This window comes from Monodelphis domestica, chromosome 5 (genome assembly GCF_027887165.1).
Source record: "Monodelphis domestica isolate mMonDom1 chromosome 5, mMonDom1.pri, whole genome shotgun sequence".
NCBI classification, from domain to species: domain Eukaryota; kingdom Metazoa; phylum Chordata; class Mammalia; order Didelphimorphia; family Didelphidae; genus Monodelphis; species Monodelphis domestica.
Genome location: NC_077231.1, coordinates 6,465,296 through 6,492,371, shown reverse-complemented (window position 1 = coordinate 6,492,371; position 27,076 = coordinate 6,465,296). Strand labels below are relative to the sequence as shown.

At 42.6% G+C, this 27,076-nt stretch overlaps 1 protein-coding gene across 11 annotated transcripts in view; it reads left to right on the top strand.

The window, feature by feature from the left end:
* The window catches only part of PPP6R2 (protein phosphatase 6 regulatory subunit 2), a 166,213-nt gene that overhangs the window by 31,838 nt on the left and 107,299 nt on the right, over positions 1-27,076 (top strand). For 3 of the 11 annotated variants that reach the window (XM_056797542.1, XM_056797533.1, XM_056797541.1), the window contains exons 1-2: positions 10,566-10,724; positions 13,827-13,904. The gene's annotated coding sequence lies outside the window, so the exon portion shown is untranslated. Of the gene's footprint in view, positions 1-10,565; positions 10,725-13,826; positions 13,905-27,076 lie in introns of those variants that run through there. The other 8 variants (XM_056797537.1, XM_056797538.1, XM_056797540.1 and 5 more) reach the window with 3 other exon arrangements.

Here is a 27,076-nt window from a genome sequence, read left to right as displayed (position 1 = left end):
TTGTCTGCAAAACCCTGTTGCTCCTAAAATTGCTTTCAACTATTTCTAGTGGTAGGAGCACTTAAATTTTGTATATTTTCAATTTGTTTTGGAGAAATATAGTGAGACCCGCAGTCAGGATGAACCCTAAATATTCTACTTTAGGGAGACACCACTGAACTTTATCCTTCAAGATCTTATGTCCTCTTTTGTGCAATCCCAAAAGAAGGTGTTTACTATTTTCCTGACATGTTTCTGCATCTGTTGAAGCCAAGAGTAGATCATCTACATATTTGATTAATTTGCTATTTTTAACTGTTATATTATCTGTGTCTTTGCTCAAAAGTTGGGCAAATAAACTCGGGCTTTCCACGTAACCCTGGGGCAGACAACTCCATGTATATTGAGAGCCCTTCCAGATGAAAGCAAAAATATGCCTGGAGTTCTCATGTATGGGAATGGAAAAGAAAGCTGAGCACAAGTCTACTACTGTAAAATATGTACTTGTGCTAGGAATAGAAGAAATAATCGTATTTATGTTGGAAACTATGGTGTGTTTCTTTATAACATGGTTGTTCACAGCCCTCAGATCCTGTACAAATCTATAGAGGTGCTTGTCATCGGGCCCCCTTTTTGTTTTTTTAACGGGCAGGATGGGCATGTTGTATTCAGATTTACACGGGATTATTATTCCCTGATCAATTAATGAGTTTATTACTGGGGTAATTCCCTCAATTGCCTCTTTTGAGAGGGGATACTGAGGAATGGAAGGAGGTAGGTTAGATTTAGTTTTTATCTGCACAGGAACAGCCGACTTAAGTAAGCCTACATTGGAAGAAGATGTGACCCAAAGAGACTCCGGTATATCTGCAGGTATTACAAAAGTGGGAGGCTTTTTGCCTCCTGGTTCTCTGAGAGAAGTACAGGGAGTAAATTTAAGGATTCCTCCGGTACTTGCAATGATAAGGAACTATCTGGGGAGCAAGTTATTGTGGCTCTGAGTTTGCATAGAAGGTCCCTCCCCAGCAAATTTAAAGGGGAGTCAGGCATCAAAAGGAAGGAATGTTGTACCTCTAGGGGTCCTACAGACACCATTCTAGGGGAAAGTTTTTAACTCTTTGGGGTATTCCTGATACTCACACTACACTTTGTGAGCCAACGGAATAACAGTGTAAATCAGGTGTACTCTTTAATACAGACCTGGAAGCTCCAGTGTCTAAAAGACAATCATAATAGGTGTTACCCACTTTTAAGATAATGTGGGGTTTATTAGTATGCGGAGGGCAGTGGATAGGGACAATGGGTAGTAGGACATAAGGGTCCAGACTCTGATTCCTGTGCCCCAGCGCTCCCCCTCTGGATACCTTCATTGTATTTGGGATGTTCCTTGGGCACCCCCCTGAAGGGCAACCCCCTGAGGGGCATTAGTACCTCAAGTATTTTTTGGACGAGCACTATTTTTTATATATTGTTGTTGGGCATTGTGTTGGGTATTATCATTTTCCTCATTTGGAGCATTGTCATTATTTTCCCAATTTCTATTTCTATAATTTTGATTTCTAAAATTTTTATTTCTATAGTCATTATAGTTATTTCTATAATTATCACTTCTGTAGTTGTTATTAAACTACGTATTCCTTCCAATAATCTTGAGAAAAGTTCTACACTCTCATTTTGTGGCCCTTCTTCTCACAGAAGTGGCAAGTTACTGATTTATCTGTGGATTCCTGCAAAGGGGCTATGGTCTCTCCCTTATTTTTCAATTGTCCCTTTAACATTTCACTTTCTTTCTTTAAGTCTTCCACTAACATATTGTGTTCCTCAGGTCTTTTTACACGACCCTTATAAACATAGGTTGCTATTCTCCTCAATTCTCTTCATGTCTCTATCACAGAGATCTATAGAGTCCCAATTAGGACAGCTAGTTTTAAAGTAGTCTTTTACTACTGAACAACAATTCTCAATGAATGGCCTATGTATTTGCCTAATGTCCCTTTCTCTGGATAAATCAAGGTCCATATATGTATTTCCTACGTCACAATAAGTCTGTCCATAAACTGAGAGGGGGTCTCATCAATTTCTTGTCGGGTTCTTTCAAATTTTGTCCATTTTTCAGGTCTATCAGAGCATGCTCTCATGGATGTCAATAATACTTCTCTGGCCTGGCTTAGTTTTGTGTGATCTAGTTCAACATTGGGGTTCCAATGTGGATCTTCAGTTGGCCAATAATGTCCCCTCCTACCTCACTTTTAATTAGTCAGAGAGATGACATTATTTTTCTCTCTCTGTCAGAAATTTTTCTAATAAATTTTCAACATCCATCCAAGTGGGGTCAAAAGTTCTGAATATGTTCTCCAATCTTTTTATAATTAATATTTGTTCTTCCTCAAATGATGGAAGATCTTCCTTCTTCCTTAAACTTATTTAAATATTCAGAGTTGTTACAAGGGAATCACTTTAAAAGACTGATATATATTCGCCAAGGAATTCAGCTATGTAATTCCTAAATGAAAACTCAAGTTTGCAGTCAATCTTTTATGGAGTTTAATTACAATAGGAGGAAGAAAGGAATTAGAGATAGAGAGAGAGAAAAAGGGAGAGAAGGGAATAGGGCTTAAATATCCCTTCTGTTTAGGCTGGGTCAAAAGGCCCAAGCCCTTAGATAGCCGGGGCAAAGAAAAGAGATCAGTCCCTATCACTCACGTGACCAAAATGGAGAAACAGTCTCAGAGGCCCCCACCTTCAGCTTCCTTCAGAGCAAGCTTCTCAGAGCAGCCACTGCAACCACTCCGGCCAACTCCTCAACCACCTCCCTTTCGAGTCTTCAGACCCCCCTGATCTTTAAGGAAACCATCCAAGTTGCCTCCCCTCAGTTCTCACATCTACCAATCACTGTCCATCAATTTCCCTGTGCCAATGGAGGCTCTAGCTTAACCCAGGACCGCCCAGAGGCTTTGCACATGTCTGTTGAAGGTCATATTTTCAAATGATTAAATCTTTGCTCCTTTGCTACAGCCCTTTCTAAATCCTGTTAACCTGAATAGGGTAGAGATTGGAATAATTAAATTTTGATCTAGGCTGCAGCCCTTACTCAATCCTGTTAGGACTGAATAGGGTGGAGATTGATTCCAAGTATCTCCATTGTATCAATTCTAAAATCAATCATGACTCAAAGAATTCCTGTTCTATGCTTAAGCATAGGTCAAAGTCCTTTCCATTGTTCAGCAAAAGGTTTCTGTCCTAAAGTAATCTTAAGAAGGGAAGAGAAGGAACCTCCCATGCCAATGGGGTTCCCATTCCAATAGACTATCAGTAAGAAATTTTCCAAGTATGAAATATCCCAATGGTGAAATTTCCAACATTTATAAGTCTAAGGAATTTTGAGGTTTACAGAGTTAAAAGGTGTATGGTGTCTTACAGATATCAAGTTTCCATTTTTATTAAAAGTGGGTACTTCCCTTAAAGGAAATACATTATCTGAATTATTTGGTACTCCTGTTTCTATTTCTAGGCTTCTTAATCCATTCTCAATTGGGTAGGTATGAGAAGGGGAAGGGTTGGGCACACTGAGGGGGAGGGTTTGTTGTTGTTCCATGTGCCAGAAGGATCAGAGGTAGGAAGGGTATGGGAATTGAATTGGGCAGGGTAGGAAGGAGGGGCAAAGGAAGGAGCATCAATAGCTGGGGGAAAGGACACAGAAGAGGGGTTAGGGTTGGAGGCATGAGTAGGGTGTGAACTTAAGTGTGAACTTAAGGCTGACTTCCCTCTCCCTAGACCTTTCTGAAGGCACCAGCCTCCAAGGAGGCTCCTCATCTTGGAGGAGGCCTTGTGGCTGGAAGCTGAGCTAGATTTAATCTCCTGGGCCTCTGAACTCCCCCTGGCTCAGGCCAGGTCAGAGCAGAGATCTTCCCCTTTCTCTCTCTCCCTCATTCTTAATTTCTTCCTTCTATTGTAAGTAAACCACCATAAGATTCCATTCTGACTTGAGTATTTCATTGGGATTTAGAATTTAAATCCCTGGTGGCCACTAAATAATATATTCAGTCTCAACCCTAAAATTTACCCTTAACAGGGTGGTGGGAAGAGGGGAGGGAAACAACATGAATCATGTAACCATGGAAAGAGAAATAAATATTGGTTCTAAGGCAGAGGAGAGGTAAAGGCTAGGCAACTGGGGTGGAATGACTTGTCCACCCCAGAAAACAGAGCTAGGAAGTATCTGAGGCCACATATGAATCTAAGACCTCCCATCTTGAAGCCTGGCTCTCTTTGCCCTTAGCTGCCTCACTGCTTGTTATTTTTTTAAACTTTATTTTTTGTCTTAGAATCAATATGTGTATTTCTTCTAATGTAGAAGAGCAGTAAGGGCTAGGCATTGGGGGTCAAATGACTTGCCCAGGGTCACATGGCTAGGAAGTATCTGAGGCCAGATTTGAACCCAGGACTTCCTGCCTCCAGGCCTGGCTCTAAATCCACTGAGTCATCTAGCTGCCTCTCATCTGTTTTTTTTAAAATAATTTTTGTTGTTGTTGAGTCACTTCCAATTCTTTGTGGCCCTATTTAGGGTTTTCTTGGCAAATGTTGTTTGGCATTTCCTTCTTTAGTTTATTTTACTGATGAAAAACTGAGGTAAATAAGGAGACGTTACATAGCTAGTTACACAGTAAGTATCTGATGCTGGATTTGAACTCAGGTTTTCTTAATTCCAGGCTCAGCACTCTATTCACTTCACCACTTAGCTGCCCTAGAATAATTTTAAGCTTCTTCTTTCAAAAGAACAACAACAATAACAACAACAACAAAGAAAACCTCTTGCAGGAATTCTAGTTACACTTGTGTCTCAGCCCAATTTTTCTTTGAAGCTTTGCTTTTAAGATATTTCTGAGTTATTGTCTTCTTTCTGGGTTTGTGTCTTGAGCTTCCTTGTTGCTGTAACAATATGGTGGAATTCTTTTTTTGTTTGTCTGATCATTTTTCCAGCCTATTTATCACGTTTGAGCTTTATGTTAGTAATGGAGTCTGGGGAGGGAATGTCTAGCCTGATCTCTTCTGACACTTTTCTGGTATTTTCACAGCTCAGGCTGGGGGCTTGCAAGCTTTCTGTGTTTCCAAAGTAATTCGATTGGGGCCTGCTTATTGCCCTCCAGGTCTGAGGTTCTTGACTGAAGTTTGTGTCTCTTGGTTTCTCCCTGGCGTTAGGAGTTTCAGTATGTAAGAATTTAATTTAAGGGTTTGATTAAAATATGAGAATTCTAAAGTAATATTGTGGTTGCCAATTAAAAAATATTATAGCTCAAGTCAATATGACTTTTAATAGCTTTTATTTACAAAGAGATGGAAAGAGTGAAAGTAGAGAAAGGTAAGAAGAGAATAGAGAAAATGTTTAGCTTATTACGATAAATGTCTGGCTCAGCCCCCAGCAGGGCTTGTTAACCCTCAGTCAGAGGACCTGGTGGTGTCTTATGTAAAGGTTTCAGCAACACAGCCTCCTCCAGGAGAAGGAGCCCTCTCCAGAAGCCAGCTACTCACTCACCCAAAACGAAGTCCAAAGGAGAAAATCCAGGAGCAGTCTTTCAAGAAGCAGTCCAAGAGTCACGGTCCAAAGTTGAAGACAAAGCTGAGGTCCAAGTCCAAAGCCATCTCCAAGAGGCAAGTCACCAGCTAGAGCTCCAAGTCCAGATTCAAGCCAAAGTCTCTTTTGACAGGAAGTTCAGGACTTTTTTATGGTCCTGTTTCCACTTCCCTTCCTGGGAACCAATTGCAGTCTTTAAATTTGCCTAGAACTGCCCAGGGGCAGAACAGTCATCTCTGGGGTTGTCATCCACTTTAGTAAATGACTTGGGAACTCCCTTAGTGTTAAGTAGTGGTGTTAAATTTTTGGATTAATTTAAAAATTGCTGGTTGATAGACAAGAAAATTTGATTCACTCTTCACAAGTAGATAGCTATTTGTCCTAGCTACTAGTAGCATCCTGGGAGGCCCTGCAGGTAGGAATGACTGAACTTCAGGCTCTCCTTTGATCAGGGATTCTTGTTTTGGTTATTCTACTGCTTCCACTCTGGGCAGGAGGCTAGGATTGAAACCCCACTTTGCTATTGGGATTAGAGCCACACATCTACAGTTTGTTTCTGAACTTATTAATTGCCTAGTATACAGGGTTTGCTAGTGATTACTACTCTCTGTCACCCTTACTTGCAGATCCTTGCCATCTCAGTCTAATTAGAGAAGTGGGCAGTAGTTGCCCAAGCTGCTAGATGGCACCTCTTCCTGTACCCTGAGCTAGGTCAAGGGTCCCCTGGGATTTCTTCCTGATCACTACTTTTTGCCCTACTGACTAGTTGTGGCTCTTGGACCCTGGATGCTGGTGATACCCTCCTGACCAGACTGTCTCTGTAACCTGCCCTAGACTGGAAAAATAATGCATTCTGATTTTTTCTTGGCTTCTCCAATAAAAATTTGATCTGCTTATTTTCTATACCTTCTTGGTAACTGGGAGAGGTAGGTTGTACTTCCTATTACTCTACCATTTTGTAAAAATTAAAAATTTATGAGGCTGACTGTAGATTAATAATTTTATTAAATCTAAAGTAGTAGAAGGAAGAAAACAGAAAAATAGAAGAGGTACTTAGCTTCTAATCTATGGCCACCATTTTGGACCCCCTACCACACCAACACTGAGGAGAGCAGTCACCAGGAAACTCGGTAGTCCTGTGCCCCTCAGCTTCCCTCCTGTCTCAATTTAGCCAGCTTAATCTTCACCTATAAACACATGACATCCCAGGAACTAATCATGGTTTTCTAATTTGTCTGGGCCACCCATGGGAGCATTCCAGGGGGAAGTCTAGGGGGTGTTGCAGGGAAGATCATCCTGCCCTCTTCGTTTCAAGACATTCTTGACTTCATTGCTCCTATCCCCAGTGGTTGGTCTATATCTCAGTGGTCCCTGGCCTTCAGGTAAAGGGAGATGACATCTGGAGAGCGACACAGGAGAGAGAGAAATTTACTTCAGACAATTTTGAAGTCACCTCTGTTTTAAAATATATGAAAGGTCATTGTGTGAAGAAGGGATTGGATTTGTTCTGTTTGGAATAAACCAGTTGATAAATTGGTCAATGGGTATGAATAGGCAATTTTCAGAAGAGGAAGTCCAGGATATTAATTTCCATATGAAAAAATCACTAATAGAAAAATACAATTCAAAGCAATTCTGAATCACCATGCAAATCAGATAAACCAAGTTGACCAAAAAAAAAAAAAAAGGAAAGTGACAAATGCTGGCAAGGCTGTTGGAAAAAAGATACTTTTTTTTTTTTAATCCCTTACTTTCCATCTTAGAATCACCACTGTGTATTGGTTCTAAAGCAGAAGAGTGGTAAGAGCTAGGCAATTGGGGTTAAGTGACTTGCCCAGGGTCACACAGGTAGGAAGTGTCTAAGGTCAGATTTGAACCTAGGACCTCCCATCTCTAGGCCTGGCTCTCCATACACTGAGCTACCCAGCTGCCCCTGAAAACAGATACCTTATTAATACGTTGTTGGTGAAACTAAAAACTGATTCAACCATTCTGGAAAACAAATTGGAGACATCCCCTCAAAGTTACTGAACTACACATATCCTTTGACTTCTGTCTTAGAATCAGTACTAAGTATTACTTCCAAGGCAGAAAAGTGGTAAGGGCTGTGAACTTTAGATTACTGTACCCTACTTAGTCTAACAAAATCAGGAATGTCTACACCCATACTTAAGGATTAAGTATTAGGAGGATGGCCTATGACAGACATGTGCTAGCAAATGACAAATCAGAAAACAACTGACAGACCCCTGGGCTATCTTAAGTCAAGCTTAAGCTACCATTGGTACATGTGAGATGCAGGAAAGTGATGTAAAATCCTCTATATATTTTGCATCACTTCCTCTCTCAACTTTTTTTTTTTTGTGGTGGAGAGGTGGCTGGAGGCAGCTTTTTGAGCATCTTGGCATCTTGGCGTGGTGGCAGCTATTGTCTGGTTTAGTGGTGAGTTTCCCTTGAAACCATGCTGGAGGAAGCCTAGTAACCTACTTTAGGTGAGGCGTCTTCTTTGAGCTCTATCGGAGTTTAGGCTGATTCTTTCTCCTTTACCTTCCAAACACTACCTTCTTAGAAAGCCAGAGACCTCGTGGCAGAGGACTTTGAACTTCCCCTGGAACAGGCCAGGCAGGAGAAATCCTACACCCTTTCCCTCCCCCTTCTCCTTAATTCCTTTCTTCTATATTAATTAAAATCACCATAAATTTCCAGCTGACTTGGGTATTTTATTTGGTATATTCCCTGGTGACCAAAATTTAGATTACAACCCTAAAATTATCCTTATAGAGCTAGGCACATAACCCTAAAATTATCCTTATAGGGCTAGGCAATTGAGGTTAAGTGCCTTGCCAGGCTCATGCAGGTAGGAAGTGACTAAGGTCAAATTTGAATACAGAACCTTTCTCTAGGCCTAGCTCTTTATCCACTAAGCTATCAAGATACTCTAAGACATATTTTTCAGACATGGCCAAAGAGGGAGAGGGGGGATTTAGTCTTATATATATATTTGTGATAAGGTTTTGTTTTTTGTTTGTTTGTTTTCAATAGGTTAGGAAGCAGTCAAGATGTACTTTTGATTGAAAAAAAGTTTTTAAAAAATGGTTCTCTTTGGTCCCATAGCAATAGATGGAAATTTGGTCCCAAATGCAAAGAGGCAAATTTGGACTTGCTGCCAGGAAAAAACTTGCTAAGAATAAGAGCTGTCCCAGCATGCACTGGGTGGCTTCAAGGTCATAGTTCCTCTTTTCTGGGAGCTATTCAAGCAGTCAATTCATTTGCTATTTTGGGGGGTGATTCTTTTAATGAATGGTTATACAAGATGGCTACTATGCTTCCTTCCCACTCTCAGATTCTGTTATTTTCTTGCAGCAAAACCAACATGTTAACCATATTTGACATTATTTGTCATTTTTGCCATTCTTCTGGTTGTGAGGTAAAACATCAGCATTGTTGTGCTGTCTGTAACTCCTTTATTAGTGGTTTGACATGATGCTAATTTGAACTTTTTTGGAGACTGTTGTATTATGTGCTTTGTAGCTATTTAACCATACCAGTGGAATCTTGGTATTAAAAGGCAAAAACATTGTTTTTTTTTTTAAATAAAATTTTACATCATCATAGTATCCTTTCCCCTCTCAGAGAGCCACCCCATTGGACAAATAGTATTTTTAGGAGAGGGAAAAACGTAAGCCCAATTGAAAAAGTCCAAAAACCTGTATAGTGTGGTCCTTCCCCCTCCACCAAGGGCTTGATGGGTGCTGCCCTCTCATCTCTTCCCTCAAGTCCTGCTTGGTCTTTTTTATTTTTTTGATATATAGTTGTTCTTGTGCTGACATGGTTGTCATTCTTGTGGACAGTGCTTCCTTGATCCCATATCCCTTCGGATAGATCTGTCCATGCCTCTGTGGACCCTTCACATCTTTTCTTTACAGCATTGTAGTATTTTATTACATTCAAGACTATATTTTGTCAAGTCATTCCCCAGGCAATGAGCTTCTATTTGCTTCTATTTCTTAGCTATGGTTATGTACCACTATCAATATTTTGGAGTCCATGGGGACTTTTTTCTTCTTGATGACTTGCTTTGGAGTAGAAGTCCAGGAATAGTGTCTCTGGACCAAAGGGTGTGTGAAGTTGCAATTTCACAGTGGAGAACATAGGCTTTCAGGGCCAAACACAGGAGTCTGTATAATGCGGGCCTGCTGGAGAGCCCACTGGGGAGGCTGAGCTGTATGTGTGTGTGTGTGTACATTTTTAGACTCTGGGCCCTGTGGTGCCCTCTGGTAAGTGTGGCATTTCCTCAGTGACATCCATTTAAGTATGGCAGTGTGAATGAAGGTGTTCTGGGGGGGGGGAGGGAGAGGAGATTGCACCCGCTTCCACTCACCCACCCCACAGGTCTTTTTTCCCTTTGGATAACCCTTCACTAAGACCAGTAACCAGAAAGAGAGAGGCAGAGAGGGGAGAGTAGAGACTGAGATACAGAGGGAAGGGAGAAGAAATGGAGAAAAGGACAGAGAGGAGACAGAAGAGAGAAAGATGAGAGAGAGGACAGAGAGAGAAGAGACAAGAGGCAGAAGAGAAATGAGAGAGAAGAGAGATAGAGGGATGAGAGAAGAGACAGCGAGAGGCGACAGACACGAGATAGAGGAAAGAGAAAAGACAGAGACATTAGAGAGAGAAGAAACGAGAGGAGACAGTGAAGAGTCCGGAGGGAGGAAGACACAGATTCGGGCTGGTGGACTTAGCCTGGGAAAGGAGCCGTAGACATCCTTCATCTGGGCGATGTGACAGATGAGCAAACTGAAGTTTGAGTTCTCAGCTGGGGAAATCTTCTAGCCAGCTAGCCCCAGCACCACGTGGTCAGACACAGCGAGCGGGGCGGGGCCTGGGAGGGAGCGCAGGATAGTAGATGGAAAGGCGGCTCTCCTCGGACTTCAGGCCCCGCCCCACCCCCCGCGCGCGCGCGGTCACCCCGCCCCCCGCCGCGCTCCCGTCCCGCCCCCGCCGCCGCCGCGGGCGCGCGCGTGTCAGGCGCCTCTGCAGCCGCCATTTTGGAGTGAGTCGGCCTGAGCCCCGAGCCCGCGGGAGCCGGCGAGGCCTGCGGCGGCAGGGGCGGGGGCGGGGAGCCGCGGAGCGCCCAGAGCGCCCAGAGCCCGGCGCCGAGGCCGAGGCGCAGGTAAGAGAGGGCGGGGAGAAGACAGGGTCCCCTCACTCCCCCCCCAATCCCCGGCGGCCGCCCTGGCCGGGCCCGGGCTCCTGGCCCTCCCCCTGGCTCGGCCTGGCCCGGCTGCTGTCACTTCACCTGTTGCTGTCACTGCCCGTTCTTCGCGAGCACCCTCGGCCCGTCATTGCCTCTGCCCTTGGTTGATCCCGCCGCCCCTTCTCCTGCGCTGTCACTGCCCGCTGACCCCCGTGGGCCCGCTGTGACTCGCTGCTTTTCTAAAGGCCAGCGCTGCCCCTCCACTGCCTGTACCTATGCCTCTGCCCCAGGCCTGCTGTCCTCAGCTCTGCCTCTGCTCGTCCCTGTCATTTACCCTTGGTCTCCCCAGACCTGTCAGTGGCTGCTGTCACCTGCCTCCTGTCACTGCCCCCAGATCTTCCGCTCTTCCTCTCTGGGCCCTGTCATTACTTGCTCTTCCTTCTGGGGGATGGGTGGATGGGCTGTCACTGACTCAGGGGCTGGGACTTTGTACCTGACCCCTTCCTCCTCCCTGACAGACCTGTCATGCTGACCACTTCTCTAGGAAACCAGCCAAGAGTCCCTTCTTGTCCCAGGGTAGCCCATTTTTACCTTCTTTTTTGCTTACTTTCTGCCTTTGAGGGAACCCCCTCACAGCCCCTTTCCTTGAAGGACACTGTAGTCTCTGCTCCCTGGGGCTTCTTGCATTGCTGTTCCCAGAAGGCTCTCCCCCTTCTCCTGGGGTTCTTGTCTCTGTCCACCCATCCCAGCCCAGCTCTCATGTCCCCCTCTGGGATCTTCTCAGTTGTTTTCCTCTCCAGTCTTACTGTGCATTCCTGCCCCTTGGCTGTGTTTGGTTCTTTTGTTCAGAGCCCACCTTCCAGTTCTGTGCAGCAGGCCTTTGCTTCCCTGTGACCACTTCCTTCTTGTCCCCTGTCAGCCCTGGGCTGCTCTCTGTGTGTCCCCTTCAGTCAGTTCTGGCCCACCACTCAGGGGCTTCTTGTTTTCTGTGTCTCACACCACTGATTGTTCCTTTTTGGATCTTATGTTTCTTCCTCAAGACCCTGTGAGCCCTTGATTGCATGAATGATTCTTTGGTTCTCTCTTGGATCTTTTAAAAAACTTGAACCCTTCGCCTTGAGCTGGCCATTTCTTAGGGTGATATCTGCTGGTAATCCCTCTCTGAATTATTCCCTTCATATCTTCTTTGATCTCTCAGGATCCCTCTATTTTATTGCTCCCTTGCTTCAGAAGCTTGTCTGCCAAAGACCTTCTTCATTTTCTCATTGGTCTTGGCAATTCAGGCCTCCTTTGGTTTCATTGATATTCTCCCCCCCCCCTTTTTTTTTTGTCACTAATGCTTAGTATGAGTCACTGGTGGACTCTGGGGGGACAAGAAAGTCGATGTTGTCATCAGAGACTGTATTAGGGGAGGTGTAATGTCTGGGACTTTAGGGGAATGATAATGTTGAGGGCTTTTGCCCTGGTCAGCCCATATTTGGAGCAGCATGGTGTTCATTTCTGGGCGCTGCATCTTAGGACCCTGGTGGAGCTGGAGAGCCCTGCAGCCAGGCAGCCAAGCTGATAAGACTTCAGGTTCATGCTATCAGAAGAAGCAGCTATGGTGGAGAGTCAGGTTCAAGGCCTCTGCCTGTCACTTATTGGTCCTAAGACCCTGAGCAAGCAATGAGGCTTTTAGTACACCAGGCACCTGGAGGTTTCTAAGCTGTAGAATAGGGAATTCCTTCGGCAAGAGTTTCTTTTTCCGATGACATCACAGGTCTGGAAGGGGGAAAATGGAATCAATTGAAGGAACTAAGGATGTTTAGTCAAGAGAAGATTTGGGAGATGGTGGGAATCATGCTGGCTTTCTCCATGGACTGGAAGAACTATCACTCAGAAAAGGCCTCATTCTGCTTGCTTGGCTCCACTTGGTTGTTTTTTTTTTTTTCTGAGGGCCATTTCAACTTTTTGCATGTTCTCCTTTGCTGTTCCTTCCTATTCCTGGTTTACTTTTGTAAGCCTTTATCACCTCCTTCATTTTGTTTCTTACTAGTAGAAAACAGATTGCAGAATTTTAATTTCAGTTTTCAGTCTGCCGTTTACCATTTATAACTTTAAGCAGATGTCATTTGCGAAATTCATATTAAAAGTATTTGTTTGAGAGAATTCTTCCTTTAAGTAGGTGCTGGTTGGACTAGATGGCCTTAGAAGGCCCCTCTCTTAGGATTCTAGGATTCTAAGAGGCTCGGGGTTGGGGGTAAAGGTGTCTGGGGAAAAATATCCTGGTTTCAGGGCTTGTTTCCAACAGTGTGTCCAAAGGCAGACCAGCTTTTGGCTTGTCTATGCAGTGCTCCAAAAGTGGGAGGCATCCCAGATTTGAAGTTGTGGTAATTGAAATGCTGACCCTCCCCTAAGAAAGGGACCCTTTTTGTCAGTGGAGTCAGGATTGAGACAACCAGATGTCTAGAAAGATGTGGTTACCCTGCTTTCTTTGTACTGATTCTGAGCTGATTCCTCCTTCCAAATATAACCCAGTTTGGAAGTCCTGCAGAAGCGTATGGGTTTCTCACTTTGGGAAATATTTTGTCAGAGTTTGGTTCATCTTGGGCTAATAAGCTTCAGTTTCTTGGCTAATTTTCAAGAGTGGCATTCATTTTCATTGGGGCAGTTAGGTGGCCCAGTGGATAGAGCACTGGGCGTGTTCAAATCTGGCCTCCAATTCTCCTAGCTGTGTGACCCTGGACAAATCACTTAACCTTGTTTACCTCAGTTTCCTTATATGTAAAATGAGCTGGAGAAGAAAATGGCAAACCACTCCAGTATCTCTGCCAAGAAAATCCCAAATGGGGTCATAAAGACTTAGACAACTGAACAACTACAAGTTCATTTTCATTGAGACTCTTAGGCCAGAAATGACAAATTCATTACCCTTTTTCTTCTTTTCTTGGTTAGAAGTGATTTGGCAGAATAAGATGTAAGCAAGTTGTTAGAGAGCATAATTAGGAAATGTTAAAAGTGTTTTGAAAATAAATTTTATTTAAACTGTGTATTTACTATAGTTAATATTGTGGCCATTTTTCTTGTGATCCATTTCAGCAATCTAAGAACCAGTGGATTTGGCAGGGTGATCAACAGAACCAGGGGAATGTGGTGCCTTAGACTGGTTGGTTTAAGGTAATGAAAATTTTAAATTATGATTTTTTTTCCCCTCCAAAGTATTTATGAGATTCTTAATGTAGTATCAGAATAACTTTTGCTTAATTTTTAAAAAATCTGCTAAAATGTTTGTTGTTTCATATTCCTAGGCCCTTAGAGATGTAGCTTAGTAGAATTTTATTACTTTTATATTACAGGTGGAGAAATTGAAGCATAGAGTAGCTATTAAATTGCCCAAGGTCACACAGGCTATGAATGGTAGGACTACCTTTAATGGTAGGAGACCATCAACCCAGGTCCCCTGGCTCATCTCTTTTTCCTGTATGGATTTTGCCTTTCATTTGCAAATGTAAATTGTCTTCCTGAGAAGTTTTCTTCCTAGAGAGAAATGACTGGTCTGTTTGCCTGCAGGCTCCATTACAAGCTGAGGGTGAAATTATTTCCTCCATTCTGTCTCTAGCCATAGATTTCAATTTGAGGCAAAATCCAAATAGGATTAACTAGGAAAAGTTCTATTCCTCTAGGCCTGGCCAATTTAGTCCTCTGTTTTTTTACTTTATTCCATTGTCTGGAGTAGGATATACATTTACTCACCCAAAGAACAATATCAGTTGAATTGAATCAGTGCATGGAAATGAACACACTGAAGACTGAGGAAGCTTGGGCTGGCTTAAGGAAGCTTGGCCTAGTTGATCCCATTAGTTCTATTTTCTTGCTGAATAGAAACAGAGTAGAAATTGTGTTTTCTGAAGATAATCTTTACCCCAAGGCAGAGCAAGAGTTCATTTTCTAGGAGAGTCTCTGGTGTAAGGAGTATTTAACCCCCCTAAAATCCACAAAACAAGATCTAGTTCAGATTGACCTGAGGAATCCTGAGGGCATCTTAAATCTTGAAAGTTAAAGTTTGTGGTAACCCTGTTCCCAGCATTCACCTTCATGCCAGTTTACCTTGGAATGAAAATGGTTCCTCTCCACATTTCCTATAACCATCTGCAGAATGTGGCTGTCAGAGTTTGAGTGCCTATTAGCCCAAACAGGTCTGTGACCTCACTGATGAGGGAGTGCCCTGGAATGATCACGACCCATCCATGCCTGGCTATTCTGGGAGTGAGGTCCTTCTTTAGGAGGCTCCTAGGGGAGCCCAGGACTCTAGACTACATTAACATGAGCCTTCAGTAGGAAAGGATTTCCTGGGGAATATTTGGTGAGGTCCAATCTATAATTCTGCAGATCTCCCTATTGTAAAATAGTTGATAAGTGGTCCTCCAGTTGCTGCTCTTTCAGTGGTGGAGGACTTCCTACCTCCTGAGGTAGTCCATTTGACTTTTGGATATCTCTGATTCTTTGGAAGGGTTTCCTGACATTGAGCTAGATTTTCCTTTTGAAAGCTTCTCCACTTTGTACCTGATTCTGTCCTTCAGGGCCAATCAGAACAAGTCTAATTCCTATTTTTTTAAACCTTTATCTTTTTGTCTTAGAATTAATACTAAGTATCAGTTGCAAGGCAAAGAAGTAGTAAGTGCTAGACAACTGGAGTGAAGTGACTTGCTCAGAGTCACACAGCTAGGAGGTGTCTGAGGCCATATTTAAACTCAGGACTTCCCAACTCCAGGCCTTGTGCTCTGTCCTCTGGCCACCTAGCTACCCCTCTAATTTCTCTTTAGAGAGTTGAACACAATTCTTCTGCCCCTTCATTCCCTGCACTCCAGAGTCTTCTTATATCCAGGTTTAAACATCCCCATTTCCTTGAATCAGTTCTCATATGACATGGACTCAAAAGCCTTCACTGTCCTGGTCTTCCCTGGATACCTTCAAGCTTATCAGTGTTCTGCCTAATCTGTGATTGCCAGAGCTGAACACAAGACTCCGGAAGCAAAGCAGAGAGGACAGTAGGACTGTCATTTCTAAATATTCTAGCCTCTTTTCATGTAGCACAAGATCGCATTCTTTGCCATTTTGGCTCTTAACTCAGTCCATAGGCCCCTGAAATCCCAGGACTTTTTTCAGAGTAGCTACTGTTCACCTAGACCTCCTTCACCTCCATGTTTATTGGGGAAGCTGGGTTTTTTTGACCCCGGATATAAGATTCTATATTATCCTTATTGAATTTTACCTAATTCAATTTAGGCTTGAGATTTTGCCTTGCCAAGATTTTATTAATGATCTTTTCCAGCTTTGAGTAATTTCCAGATTTGATAAGTATGCCATCTACAGCTTTATCAAAGACAGAAATAAAAATGTGACCCACAAGATCCCTGAGATACTAGCCTTTAAGCTGACATTGAATTCTTTTTTATCAATTGAAATTCATTTTTTTCAAGAAGAAAATGAATGCTTCAGCATTTTAAAAAAATGGCTCCAAAGAAGAGATATGAGACTACATCTCCCTCTGATTCTTTTCAGAGATGGGGGAAGGGGGCAGGAGTGGTCGTTGATGGAACAACTACCTCCTCTCTGAATGTTGCCATCTAGCCAATTTGGAATTACTTTAATTGTGTTTTCATCCAGTCTGTACCTCTTCAGCTTGTCTAAGAGAATGGGAGGAGAAATGAGGCTTGTCTGGCATGACCTGTTCTTATTGAAGCTAGCCTGTCCCTTTGAGCTCACTGCTTCATTTTCTAAATGTTCACTGGTCATCTCTTGCTTCTTTTTTCAACCAGTCTTGGGATTGCTGTGTGTTGTTGTTGTTGTTGTTGTTTTTTAAGTATTGGTGAGTCCTTGGCCTCTCTCTATTGATGCCAATTGGCCATCTTTCCTGAAACTTAAAGTCTTTGAGATGCTTGGGGCCATCAAGAGGTTGAGTATATTGCTCAAAGACATAGCCCATGTACATCAGAGGTAGGATTTGAACCCACATCTTCCTGGCTTTCTCTCTGTTCATGGTGGCATGCCCCCTTTGCATATGTCTAATGATCCATTCTAACATTCTGCCAGGTGTCCCTGTCAAGCTCTCTGGCTTGTACTTTACTGATTGGAATCACTGCCTCCTGCACTGGGTCAAGTTTTGCCTTAGCTGCTCTTGAGTTAGTTCTTCAGTCTTTCAGATACCATCAGTAGTGATTCAGTGATCACACCCATCAGTTCTCTCAGTATTCTAGAAGAATGTGAGAAACTAGAAGCAAAATGAGTATCCCAGCCACCTCAAACAGTGGGCTTATCCTTTTCTGATACTTCTTTTTCACCTAACATAGCTTTCTAAGAAATCTTGTTCTGTTGTCCTTAGTCTTGCTTTCCATTCTGAGCTTTAGCACTCCTGACATGATTTTTACAGGATCATATTAAGTTCTCTCTCCTCCTTTGGTATCTGTCCTTGCTCCCATTGTCTATATGTAGTTTAAAACAAAACTAACTTGGTTGATGAGTTCCCTCAGACTTGCTTCACATTTGAATGTCTCCTTGTGATTTCAGTTTCATTCTTGAGAATATCCCCCTCTCCTGACTGACTTGTCTTGTGAAATTTTAGCTTGTGGCATCCTAGCTAGCCTTTCTCTAAACCCTTTAAAATTTTTCTTGTCCCAAACCGAGAATATGAGTTAGACTGTGCCCAACTTCTTGTCTATCTCAAAGTCTGAGTGGAAGTGGTACTTTTTCCATGCCCCTGTTTCCTATCCCAGTGAGCAGTTCTTTCTTGGTTAGTTTGCAGGTCTTTCTTGTTAGATGGAACCTAGTCTAGAACTTTTCCTTTGTTGGATCCTTCACCTTTGAAGGATGCAAATAGTATTAAGTTGCTCACTTCATCAGTAGGTATTTGTTAGGCATTGTGCCAGAAAGAAAAAAAAATTCTGCTCTCTAGAAGTTTATATATCAAGGGTGTCAACATGTACGCATATTAGGAAATTAAAAAAAAAAAGAAATACCCAGTAATTTCAAATGGGTGGTCCTGATGGCTGGGAATGAGAGACTCAGTGAAGTAGAGGAAAGGAAAGAGGACAGTGGGTACTGGAGTCATCCAGGGCCAAGGCATGGAGATAGCAGATGGTATGTCATTTAGGAGGGATGGCAGAGACCTTTGGGCCTAGAATGTGGAGGAAGTGACAGGGAGGTAGGTGGGAAGGGGGTTGGGAAAGGCTTTAAATGCCAAATAGAAGCATTTATATTTGAGCCTCATAGTCCTAGTTCCTGGAGCTAACAAAATTTTGTGAGGATAGCAAACAGTGTTGGATGATAGAATTCCTAATTAAGAAACAGAGCAGAGGTTTCCAGATAACTCTGGTGTCTCGTGTCCATATGCCACAAATGCTTTTCTTAGGAAGTAAGACATTAGACTTGGAAAATACCAGATGCCACCACAAATAGTTACATGATTGATCTGATGCTAATGCAGTGCGCATTATGGGCCACTCTGCTTTTTTTTTTTTTAACCCTTACCTTCCATCTTAGAATCAATACTGTGTATTGTGGACTAGGCAACTTAAGCAACTTGCCCAGGTTTACACAGCTAGGAAGTGTCTGAGGCCATATTTGAACCTATGACCTCCTGTTTCTAGGCCTGGTTCTCAATCCACTGAGCCACCCAGCTGCCCCCAGGGCTGATCTGCTTTTGACCTAGTCATCCCTTGATTGTCACTGCTAGGCCATGCATCTGGGCCAGACTTGTGACCTTTTTCTTCTTTCTGTCCAGATGTTCTCTGTGCTCATGCCAGTATGGCTTTGGAGAGAGAGGGTGTTCCACTTGGATTTTGGAAGGTCTGAGTTCTAACTTGTCTCAGACACTGTATGTCTATATATATAGCTATATGACCCTGGGAGTTTTGAGTTTGAGATGCTTACTAGTGCATCCATTTCAAGATGCTCAAGAGGCATTTTGTAGTGTGTGAGTGTTGTTTTGGAGATAGATATGGGATGGATTGCCCTCTCTCGGCCTCAGTTTCTTTCTCTGTAAAATGGAGATAATAGCACCTACCTCATAGGAATGACATTAGGATCAAACGTGATCACTTGTAAAGGGCTTCACAGATCTTAAAAGTGCCATGTAAATGTCAACTCTCACTGTTGTCCTTATTGCCTCTGTTTTTCCCTACTTTTATTTTCGTTCAAGCTTCCTTCAACTGACTTGCATTTTATCAAATATATACTATGTGTCAGGCTCTATGCTAGGTGTTGGGATTACAGAGAAAGACAAAAATGATCCCTGCCCTCAAGGAGCTCACACTAATGGCGGAGGCAGCATGTGAGTGACTAGGCATGTTGAAGAGAAGAAGGTAGTCTGAAGAGAGAAGGTGGCAGCGGCCAACTGGGGCAACCAGGAAAGGCCTCCTGCAGAAGCTTGGCTTTGACTTGAATCTTGAAGGAAGCCAGGAGAGCTCAGAGGTAGGGTTGGACACGAGAGGGAAAGAACATTTCAAGAATGGGGGATGACTATTGCAAATATGTGGAGGTAGGAGATAGAGCAGCAAGGAGGGCAGGAGAACAGAAGAAGACTTGGAAAGGGAGCAAGGGGCCTGGGTAGGAAAAACTTGAAATGTCAAACGAAAAACTTATAGATGTCCCTGGTGGAAATTGGGAATCACAGGAGCTCAGTGACAAAGTTGAGGGGAGGACTGCCATGGCCAGACCTGTACTTTAGGAAGAATCACTTTGGTACCTGACTAGAGGTTGGATTGGGGTGAGGAGAGACTGAAGGCAGCAGGGAAAATGATTGGGAGGTAGTGAGGTAAAATATGGCATTCTCTGTGTAGGGGAGGGGAGGGGAGGGGAGGGGATAGATTAGTAGAGATCTCAGGGAGGTAGAATCAACAAGCCTTGGCAACAGATTGGATGCCGATGAGGGATGAGTGAGTGAACAATTGAGAATGACCCCAAGGTTGCCAGCTTGGGCTGGGAAGATAGGAAGGTAGACAGAGGAGAGGGCTTAGGGATAGGGGCAGCGAAGAGATCGTAAATTCTGTTTTGGTCCTTGAGATGCTTACTAGTACTCCATTTTATGATGTTCAATATGCATTTCATGGTGTGTGGTTGTTGCTTAGGAGAGGGATTAGGGATATATTAGGGACATTTGGATATCATCTGCATAGAGGTAAGAATTGAGCTAATGGGAGCTGATGAGATCACCAACCAAGGTGGTCTAGAGTGAAAAGAAAGGGGTGTAGGACAGAGTTTTGGGGCCTTTGGGGGATGTTTATTGTTAGTGAGGGTGACCTAAATGAAGAACAAGCCATTAAGTCTAAGAAGGAACAGCCACATAGGAAAACCAGGATTGAGCAGGATCACAAAAACTAGAGGGGAGAAAGCACTCAGAAGAAGGTGGCAACAGCGTCCTTTGTTGCAGAGAGATCAAGAAGGGTCAGCATTGTGAACATGCCCTTGGACTTTACCATTAAGAGTTCACTGGAAACTTTGGAGGGAATAGTTTCTATTGGAAAGAAAGTGAGAGGAGAGAGGTACCAAGAGTAGATAGCTTTCTCAAAGAGTTTAGCCACAAAGAGGAAGAGAGCAAAATAAAGACTGATGGATGACCTAACTGTCTGCGCCAGTTTGTACTTAGGAAATTGATTTTCTGAGCTCAAGAGTAAGACTCTATATTTATTCCTATTAATCTTCATCTTTTTAGATTGTATTTAATGCTCTATCATTCTTGATCTTTTTTGATCCTGACTGTCCACAGACTGATACTCTCCCTCCCAGCTTTATGGCATCTGTTGATTTGAGGGGTATGACAGTCATGCCTTTATCTAAGGCATTCATAATGTGTTTCTCACCACTGGGCTAAGCCCAGATCCCTGGGAACTCTCCTGGAGGCCTTTTGCTGAATTACCTCTTCTGGTATATGAGTTGTACCTGTGTGAGTCACCAGAAGTGACTGATATACATCTATTTTGACATAACTGAGCAGACTCTTTATGGCATCTTGGATGCATCTCATTCCTTGCCATCCATTGGGAAACCCAGACCTCCAGAGACCAGGAGAGCTGTTTCACTTAGCTTTGGGATTCCATCCCAGGACTGAGCTGCCTAGATTTGGTGAGTGACTGAAAACTGATGTTCAAATAGCCTCAGACCATGCTTCATGCCTGATGGGCACCTTGTCATCTGCTGCTACCATTCCCCTCCCTGCATTTTCCATTTCTTCCTCTGAGAACTGCAGTTAAATGAGGAATATCACTATGGTAAATGATGGGACAGCTTCATATCTCTGTGGTGCTTCTTCTGACTAAAATTTCCCATTTTTGGTCATCGTTCTTCTATGTGTTATCTCCTTTTAGAGTATAAGCTCTCTGATGGTAGAGACAATTTCAGTTTTGTATCTCTATTCCCACTGTCTGAGACAAAGTAACTTCCATCCACCCATTCATTCCTACATACCATGGGAAGATATTAGATTTTCCTGTTGTCATCACTCAGTTCCACAAATAGCTGCCTCCTTACCCATTACTGCTCTTCAATCCTTCTTTTGACCCTTACTATTTCTCAGCCGACAGCTTTTATGGTGCCATTGCTTCATTCCTTGGATGGCGGCAGTTGCTTCCTCCTCAGAACATCCAAGGCCTTTTCAAGAAGGGCCTCAAATTTGTTCTTTGGCTCCATGCCATGTAGATCTGCCTTTTTGCTTCTCTTCCTTCTCTCTGCAACATTCTTCCACTTTGTAATTTCTTCACGAGGTTACCCACTTTAGATCCTTTTATTCTTCATTGAAGCCCCACTTGCATTTTTTTCTTAAAACAATAGCAATTACACTAATAAAAATGCTCATGTGCCAGCCCATTTGCTAAGTGTTTGACATAATAGGATCTCATTTGATCCTCACTACCTCCCTTTTTTACAGTGGAGGAAACTGAGGCAGACAGAAATAAAGTCACTATTGAAGGAATCCTTTACTGTCCCTGAAATACCTTAAGTGTGGAGAGTGTTCTTGTGTCCCTTCACCTTGTTTTTGGGGTCCTTGTGACCTAGGTGGCAGCCATTTGGCTGTGATGGAAATGTAGGAGAGCACTTAATGTAGGTCATCTCCAGATGGCCATGCTCTCCATACAGACTGAAGTTCTTAGACTCGTTTTTTGGACAGCTTCACTTAGGAGGATCTCGGGTGACCTTAGAAGCCTTTTCTTAAACCTTTCTGGATGGTTACACTCAGTTTCCTTTTCCTCTTCTCACTAAGCTTTTATTGGTGTCACAATTTCATTTTAATTACATTTTCCTAATTCAATGTGCTTTGCCAGCACATTTCTTCTTCCCACCCCCCACTCAAGTTTGTTTTTTCAGATTCTTCCTATTTCATCTTTTTTTTTTACCCTTTAGATTAAACTTGTGTTCCTTGGTGTACCAGTTTCCTGGAGCTTATTCTCAGTTTCTCCTGAATGTTTCCACCTCCCAAATTTACTCCCTGACTTTCTTCAGAAGTCTACACTTCTTAAGAGTCACATTCACAATTTGCTTCTTCTTTTGAAAAACCATATTTAAAAAAAACATTTTCTATTTCATGTGGCCAATTTCAAACATTATTCCTTAGTTATAAAAATCATATTCTATTCTTCCCTTCCCTCCTCTCACTCCTCCCATAGCCGACACGCAATTCTACTGGGTATTGCTTGTGTCCCTGATCAGAACCCATTTCCATGTTGTTGGTATTTGCATTAGGATGTTCATTTAGAGTCTACCTCCCCAACCATATCCCCTCGACCCATGTGATCAAGCAGTTGTTTTTCTTTTGTGTTTCTACTCCCATAGTTTTTCCTCTGGATTTGGTTAGTGTTCTTTCTCATAGATCTCTCCAAGTTGTTCAGGATCACTGCATGGCCACTAATGGAGAAGTTCATTACATTCAATTGTACCACAATGTCTCTGTGTAAAATATTCTCCTGGTTCTGCTCCTTTCATTCTGCATCACTTCCTGGAGGTTGTTCCAGTCTCCATGGAATTCCTCCAGTTCATTATTCCTTTTAGCACAATAGTATCCCATCACCAAAATATCCCACAATGTGTTCAGCCATTCTCCAATGGAAGGGCATCCCCTCATTTTCCAATTTTTTGCCACCACAAAGAGTGCAGCTATGAATATTCTTGTACATGTCCTTTTCCTTATCTCTTTGGGGTACAAACCCAACAGTGCTATGGCTGGATCAAAGGGCAGACAGTCTTTTAGTGCCCTTTGGGCATAGTTCCAAATTGCCCTCCAGAATGGTTGGATCCATTTACAACTCCACCAGCAATGAATTAATGTCCTGACTTTGCCACATCCCTTCCAGCATTCATTACTTTCCTCTGCTGTCATGTTAGCCAATCTGTTAGGTGTGAGGTGATACCTCAGAGTTGTTTTGATTTGCATCTCTCTGATTATAAGAGATTTAGAACACTTTCATGTGCTTATTAATAGTTTTTATTTCTTTGACTGAAAATTGTCTATTCATGTCCCTTGCCCATTTATCAATTGGAGAATGGCTTGTTGGTTTAGCTCCTTATAAATTTGAGTAATTAGACCTTTGTCAGAGGTTTTTGTTATGAAGATTGTTTCCCAATTTGTTGCTTCCCTTCTAATTTTGGTTGCATTGGTTTTGTTTGTACAAAACCTTTTTAATTTGATGTAATCAAGATTATTTATTTTATATTTTGTGACTCTAAGTCTTAGTTGGTTTTAAAATCTTTCCTTTCCCAAAGGTCTGACATGTAAACTATTCTGTGTTCACATAATTTACTTACAGTTTCATTCTTTATGTTCAAGTCATTCACCCATTCTGAGTTTATCTTGGTGTAGGGTTTGAGGTGTTGATCCAAACCTAATCTCTCCCATACTGTCTTCCAATTTTCCCAGCAGTTTTTATCAAATAGTGGATTTGGGCTTGTCATAGACTGTCTTGCTGAGGTCACTTACCCCAAGTCTATTCCACTGATCCTCCTTTCTGACTCTTAGCCAGTACTATATTGTTTTGATGACCACTGTATAGTTTGAGATCTGGTACTGCAAGGCCACTTTCCTTTGCATTTTTTTTCATTATTTCCCTGCATATCCTTGATCTTTTGTTCTTCCAAATGAACTTTGTTATGGTTTTTTTCTAATTCAGTAAAAAAGATTTTTGGTAGTTTAATGGATATGGCACTAACTAAGTAAATAAGTTTGGGTAGGATGGTTGGTCATTTTTATTATGTTAGCTCATCCTACTCATGAGCAGTTAATGTTTGAAAAACCCTATTTTTATTGATATCTTTTGTAGTCTATTATTACCTAACTTTCCCCCAGCATCTCTCTTCTTCCATTCTCAGAGAATTAATCCTTGTAGCAAAAGATTTTTTAAAAAGAAAAAAAAAATCAGCAAAAACAATCAATAGATATAAAAAAAACCTGACATTTTCAGTAATCTCCTGCATTCATGGACTCCCACCTCCAAATGAAAATAGGAAGAGATATTGTCTTTAGCTCCTTCTCTGTCATTTTGCAACATTCATTGCCTTTTCTTTCTTTTTTTATTTTTAAACTCTTACCTTCTGTCTTAGAGTTGTGTATTGATTCTGAGGCAGAAGAGCAGTAAGGACTAAGCAATGGGAATTAAATGACTTGCCTTGGGTCACACAGCTGGGAAGTGTCTGAGGGCAGATTTGAACCCAGAACCTTCTATCTCTAGCCCATCTCTCAATCCAATGAGCCATTTAGCTGCCCTGCGACATTCATTTTCTGGTGTTTTTTTGATGGTTCTTTCAGGTGTTGTAGCCACTGGGTGAATTGTCTTCTTGACTCTGCTGGCATTACTTTCTATCAGTTTATTTTAGTTTTTCCATGCTTTTCTGTATTTATAATATTCACAATTTTTTTCACACATTCACAGTACAGGTTACCATGATGTGTTTAGTCAGGAGGCGCCACAGTGCACAAAACACCAGATCTTGACTCAGGAAGACCTAGGTTCAGATCTGGCCTCAGACACTTAATAGTTGTATAAGTCTGTTCAAGTCACTTACCCCTCTCTACCTTAGTTTCCTCAACTGTAAATTGGGGATAATAATCATACCTACCTCCCCGGGCTGTTGTGAGGATAGAGTGAGATACTGGTAACAAGTTCTTAGCCCAGTGCCTGCCACATTGGAAGGTGCTTAATAGACACTTCTTAGGTGAACTGTTTCCTTTAAGTCCTTTCTCCTCTCCTTTGCCCTTTTCTCCCTGCAACTTTCCCTCAGAGTGACCAAAGGCAGAATCTGGATTTAGAGGTTATTTAATGTCTTTCAAATTTCTCTTCTTTCCTTCCTTTGAAAGTCTGAACATTGGGGTGCAATGGGAAGTGTCCCTCAGCTGGAAAATGAGGTTGATTAGGTGACTTTTGAGCTGCCTTCCAACTCTGCATCCTATCCTTTGACCTTCTGTCTTAGAATCAATACTAAGTATCACTTCTAAGGCTGAAGAGTGGTAAGGGCTAGGCAATGGGGGTTTAAGTGACTTAGCCAGGCTCACACAACTAGAAAGTGTCTGAATCTAGATTTGAACCCAGGATCTCCCTGTCTCAAGGTCTGCTGCCGTCTTCCCCCCCCCCCCCCATATTTTTAAAAAGTTTTTTGGTACTCTTATTTTGTGTTTTTTTTTCTTTTAATTTGTCTCTTTTGCTATCACCTCCCATCTTCTTTGATATCACCTTTCCTTCACCTACCAGTCAGCTTTAGTTCTCTGAAGCCGTGATTTGTAGAGAGATGGATGGACCTACTGGCAGAAGGAGCATGTAGTAAGTACTTCCCCTGTGCCAGGCATTGTGCTAGATGCTAGGGATACAAATACAAAATTCCTTCCCCTCAAGGAGGTTACATTCTAATGGAGGGGGGAATACAATGCCTAGAGGGCAGCTGAAAAGGGGGGAACCTGAACCTGGCCAGGAACAAGGGGTGTGGGGAGGAGCTAGAGAAAAAGTGTAGAGAGTGAGCTGGAAAGATCTTCTCCAAATAGCAGCCTGGGCAAGAGAGCCAGCAATCTGAAGAGGTGGATTCTGAGGGCCACTGGTCTGTTGTCTTTCCCATGTGTCTTTCTTGTGGTGGCAGAGGCCTTACATCAACTGCTCCCTTGGTCCTTTTCATTTCACATCATACAAGTCTTCTCCAATCTCCAAATCCATCCCTAAAATCAATCAGAAACACTTCTTGTTTTGTGAGGTTCTAAGATTCACAAGATGCTTTCCTTGTAGCACTGCTTCGAGGTCAGAGGTACAGGGATCAGTGAGGAAGCTGAGGTAACATTAATGGTTACTGGGTGAAAACTGGAGGGCAGGATTCCACCTTTGGCCTTTGTATTCCTCCTGGGCCCCACTACTTCCGATTCCCCTCTTTGCCACACCGAGTTATTACTGTCCTCTGCTTTTCTTGTTTGGGCATATCCCTGTGCACTTGAAAAATGTCTATGAGTGTGTTCAAGAAAGGTACTTGACACCTTCCCTAGAACCTCTTGAAAATACATGAGGTTTTCTAGACTCGTAGGTGTGGGGAATAGCTCCCATAAGTAAGGGAGCTTTTTGGAGGAGCAACATTCATGGTCAGATCGGTCCTTATGCTGCCAAAGGTCAGTGCTAACCTCTGCTCCAGTCTTCCTCTTCTGTAGCATGGCTTCAGTTCCTTGCAAAGGAGGGTGTTGTAGTGACGTTTCCTCACTCGTGTAAGTCCCAGCTAGTTTGTTTTGTGATCTCTTCAAATCTTGGTTTCCTCACCTGAAAAATGGGGCTTTGAGGCAATATACTTTTGGATTGAGGAAGACCTGTGCTTCAGTCTCCCCTCAGATTTGTCCATACTGGCTGAGTGACCCTGGGGAGACCAGTCAAATCCTCTGTAGCCCAGATCATTATTACTTTATTTGCCCAGGGAGAGGGAGTTTCTTCACTGGGAAATCACAAACCTTGGCCAAAAAAGATAGAAATGAGAAGGATCTTTAGGGTCTTTACTACTCAGACTAGTGTGAAACTTTGATGGGCTCACATTGGGCAAATGCTTTGTAACCCATAGAGCGCTATGTAAACGTGAGTGATGTCCTGGATAGTATTATCATTGCTGTATTAAATTCATTTCCCCTTTAAATGTTCCTCCCCGGATTCTCTGACCCCATTTCTTTCTTTCTTTTTTTTTTAGATTAAATTAAATTAAATTTTAAAAATTGAAACCCATACCTTCTGTCTTCGAATCAATACTGTATTGATTCAGGAAAGGGGCAGCTCAGTGATTCAGTGGATAGAGCACTAGGCTTGGAGTCAGCTGTGTATTGTTTCTAAGGCAGAAGAGTAGTAAGGGCTAGGCAA